This window comes from Ursus maritimus, unplaced genomic scaffold (assembly GCF_017311325.1).
Source record: "Ursus maritimus isolate PB19 unplaced genomic scaffold, ASM1731132v1 scaffold_9, whole genome shotgun sequence".
NCBI lineage: Eukaryota > Metazoa > Chordata > Mammalia > Carnivora > Ursidae > Ursus > Ursus maritimus.
This window is the reverse complement of record NW_024427107.1, coordinates 80,089,271-80,093,680: the sequence shown is the minus strand read 5'-3', so window position 1 is coordinate 80,093,680 and position 4,410 is coordinate 80,089,271. Positions and strand designations below refer to the sequence as shown.

At 70.7% G+C, this 4,410-nt stretch overlaps 1 pseudogene; it reads right to left on the bottom strand.

Moving 5' to 3' along the window:
• Window positions 1-663: 663 nt before the first annotated feature.
• Window positions 664-3,403, bottom strand: LOC121101666 (annotated as a pseudogene).
• Window positions 3,404-4,410: the final 1,007 nt, after the last annotated feature.

Below are 4,410 nucleotides of genomic sequence, written 5' to 3'. Positions count from 1 at the left end.
GACCCCTGCCGGCTGGGCACTCGCCGGGAGCAGCCCGGCCCTGGGACGGCGCCCGGGCGGGGAGCTGTCCTTGGGAGGGCTCCGGGGCCGCGCTCCCCATGACCGCCCTCCCCGCCCTCCCCAGGCACGATGCTGAGCACTTCCACCCTGCGCTGCTCGGTGGCCTGCTCCCCAGAGATGCTGCGGAGGTGAGTGGCGCCCTGGGGGTCAGGCACCGCCAGGACGGAGGGAGCGCTGGCCGCGGTAACACCGCCCGTCCTCAGGGCCCTGGAGCAGGAGGAAGGGCGCCGCCGCCCTGGCAGGCCCTCCCGGCGGCGGAGGCCCCGGGCTAAGCCCTGGAGGTCGGCGCGCTACGTCATGTACCGGGAGTGGCCGGAGGCCCGCTGGCCCAGTAAGTGCGAATTCCGGGCAGGGCCGGCTGGAGCTGGGCGACCCTCAACCCCTGACTCCTGCCCCCAGGAGGTGGGAGCAGGTGACCTTCAGCACCGCCCTGGGGGGCTCGACACCTGGCCGTGGGACTTCGGCTCGAGTGTCGCGCCCTGCCGGCACGCGCACGCTGGCGACAGTGTGCGAGGCGGGTGGAAAGAGGACACGGACGCAGAGCGTGAGCCTGGCCAGTTCCGCGGGACAGGGCGACTTAGCTGTTTATTGTGGGGCCCTCCCTCACACCGCCTCCTGGGCTCTGCGGACCTCATAGACGCTGCCGCGCCAGGGAAGGCCGGGGCTGCTGGGGCGCCCTGCGGCTGCGGGGCGGGGTCATCCGGGTCCCCGTAGCCCCCACCGCCTGGTGTGTGGAGGCAGAACACGCCCTGTGGAACAGAGGGGCAGGCTCAGGGCGGGCATGCCCTCCCCGCGCCGCCTCCCGCTGCGGTCCATTCCCTGCCCCTGGGGCAGCGTGTCCACGGGGCCCACTGGACCGCGGAGGCCCACTGCGCGCCCTCTTCCCCTGAAACCAAATTAAACTACGCGTCTGGTCATCTTTGCAACTCTGCTCACCCTCTGGGAGTGCCGATCAATAGGGGCGGGCGGGAATGAGAGAGGACAGAGCTCGACCCTTACCCCGGGGTACACGGGCACCGACGTCTTCCCCCCCAGATTCACCGTCCGGCCGTCCTTGCGGATCAAAGGTAGAGCGCGAGCCGGCGCTCGCCCCCTGCGAGAGAGCGGTGGGGCGGAGCCCAGGAGGCCGGGATGGGAGGCGGAGGTTGGTGGGAGACCGGAGGTCCCCCGGCCGCAGGGGATCGCGGCTGCTCACCGTGGAGGCCGTAGGGCCGGAAGGCGCGGCGCTCGGTCAGCACAGACAGCAGCGCCTCTCGCGGAAGAGAGCAGCTGGACGACGCCGTCGCCGCCCCGGAAGCGGCGCGCGCCCCGGACCCTAGCCTCAGCTCGGGCGGCCGATGACCGGGTACCTGCGCGGCCAGGGGCTCAGCGCCCGCCCGCCCGCTCCGTGCCCGGCCCGGCGGCCTCGCTCACCTGCTCTCAGGATCTCGGGTCGGTGATGCGCGTGTTGGTCATGTGGCTGTGCCCCGCTGCGCCGTGCCAGCCGGGCCGCGCCCGCGCCCGCCCGCCACCGTCTCGTAGTAGCCCATGTGGGCATTGCCCAGGGTCACATTGTTCATGCAGCTCCTGCCAGGGGCAAGCGGCATTGCTCTGGGCTGGAGGGACACCCCCACCCCAGCATGCACGAGCATGCCCACCCAGCCGCCGCACCTGCGAGGCCGCACAGGCCCCGAAGGCCCCTAGGATGAGCGTCCACCACGCGCTGTGACGTCAGCACGTTGCCCCACCACGGCCGCTCGGGGATGGGTCCAAGATGGAGCCCCTAGGAATCCGAGCCGACCGGCGCCAGGCAGCCCTGGGGGAGGGCCGGCTCTCAGCGCAGCTGGGGAATACACCTGCCCCTACCCAGCACCCAGGACCAGTCCGTGGTCGGGCTGACCGGCCCCCAGGATCATTCAGGGTGACACGGTCCGCCCCGTGCACCTGGTTGAGCGGGATGTCTCGGCCCACCAGACAGCGCAGGAGGTAGATGAGGGCTGACAGCGTGATGGCCGCGCGTGCGTTGAGGTTCGCCACCTCAGGCCCGGTGCCGCTGAGTCAAATACTGCGCTGCCCTGCCCACGGGAGGGAGGGGAGAGGTCATCAGCAGCCGGGCGGCCACGCCTCGATGCCCTCAGCCCTGCCGCTGCAGCCTGACCTGACTCAGGTTGATCTGCACGCGGAGTCGGATGGGGAACCGTCGTCCATGTGGTCCTCTGCCGACACCTCCGGGCAGGCCTCGGGCCTGCCGCGAGGTTCCAAAGGCCGCAGCATGTCCCGCACGGCCAGCTCAGCGTTTGCCTGGCAGCAGCATGTTCACCCGGCAGCCATGCCGCCGACCAGGTGGGGCGTGCTCACCTCCCCACCCAGCTGCCTGGGGGCAGGCACAGAGCTGCCCCCTGCTCCTGCCCCCTCGGCCCACCTGAATATGGCCCATGTAGGCCTGCACCACATCCAGGCCGTACTGCCCAATGAGCTCTCCCACCAGCTGGATGCCCTTCTGGTTGGCTGCCACCTGCGCACGGGAGGTCCGACAGGTTTCGTGCAGGTTCCGAGTCCCTACAGCCAGGAATCTTGCCTGAGAGCCGCAGGGGCCTCAGTTACCGCTGGATGGAGGAGGTCACCACTGAGCCACCCTGGGCCCCTGGGGCTGCCTGGTGCCCTGCTCCCCACCTACTTCACCTCTGCTGGGCACCGTGTGGGCACCCATGTTGGCCCTTCACTGCTCCCCACAACCCTGCTGACTCCCCCAGCACTCCAAAACCCCCAGCCTCCTCCCACCTGCTCAACCTTCTCCTTCGCACGACTCCAGCCCCCAGGGCACCCTAGACTAGGACAGATATGCTCTGCCTGTGACCTCACAGGAGCTGGGAGGTTCCCGGGCGAGAAGGGGGAGTCCCCGGAACTGGCTGAAGAGCTCGTGCTCCTGCTCTTTAGCTTGGTCTGCGGGGAGAGGCCAACGCTCGGTGGGCGGGGCCAGGCCGCCCAGCCCCGCCCCTTCGCAGCCTGCCCCTCACCTAAACAGCAGTTGTCGAAGTTGAGGTCACCCAGAAGCACGCTGAAGGCCACGGCCTCGCCACTCTGGCGGCTCTCGGCTTCAAACTGCTCGATCCAGTCCAGTAGAACCGTCAGCTGTTTACAGCGCAAGGGCCCGTCCCCTGCGGGGGTGGGGGAGGAAGTCTGAGCCCAGATGCGCACCCCCTCCCCCGCCCCGCCCCGATCTGCGAGCCCACCAGGGCACTCCACCCAGCTCCCGGTGCTCCGGGCAGTGAACAAACAGTGGGGGAAGCGGAGATGCAGACGAGGGTTGGGACCTGCCGGCGCCAGGATGAGAGGCGAGGCTGCTTGCCCACGTGCTGACCATCCCGTCCGCGGGGCTCACCGCTCGGCGCATGCAAATGTGTGCAGTGCAGGAAGCCCACGATGCGCCGCCCGTCCAGGAAGCCCACCTGCGCCTGCAACACCGTGGACGGCCCCAGCAACTCTCGCCAGTTTGGCCCCACGCCCAGCCCTCTCCCCAGCCAGGTAGCGCCGCGGCCGGTGGGCCTGTACCTGTGCGGAAAGCAGTCCCTTGGAGGCCAGCGCGTCCTCGCGACGTGCGTGGGGGAAGGATCGGAAGGCGGCGCGCAGCAGCGGGTAACGCGAGACCAGCAGCAGCCCGCTGCCGAGCAGCTTGAGGTAAGGCCCGGGCTGCAGGCCGAAGGAGCCTACGTCGTACAGCACCGGGCCCAGATTGGGCGCTAGGTGGCCGAGGAGGCGGCGCGCCGCGCGCAGGTCGAACACCTCCTGCAGGCACACGAAGTCCAGACCTGCCGGCACCGCGGCCGTCAGCACCCCATCCGGCGTCCCCTGCCCTGGCGAACTGCAGCCCGTAGTCCCATAGCGCGAGGGCCGCAGGCCGGCGAGCAGCACGCCGCCCACAGCCTCGGCCCGCCGCTGGCTGTGCCGCAAGTTGTTGAAGCGCGCTAGCCCGTCGGGGAGCAGGCACAGGTTGGCGCTGAGGAAGCCAAAGCAGCGCGCGGGCTCAGCTGGGGGGCGCCAGGGCGCTGGGGGCGCCCAGCACTGCGGAGGGGGCCGGTAGCAGAAGGGGCGGCGCCAAGCCTGCAGGGGCAGCCAGAGCAGCAGGCCCGGCAGTGCCAGGGGCAGGCCGACCAGGAGCAGCAGCAGCAGCGCCGCCACGGCGCCCGCTGCTGCTCTCAGCGCTTTCCGGCAGTTCGGGCGCGCCACCGGCGCCCAGCAGCCCAGCAGCTGGTCCAGGGCCCAGTAAGCCGGAAAGAGCAGGGCTCGGGCCAGGCGGTGGAGGGCGTGCAATACAGGGTGCGGGAAAGGAGAGGGCCGTAGGGCACCGGGCGTTGGGGGCCAGTCGGGAGT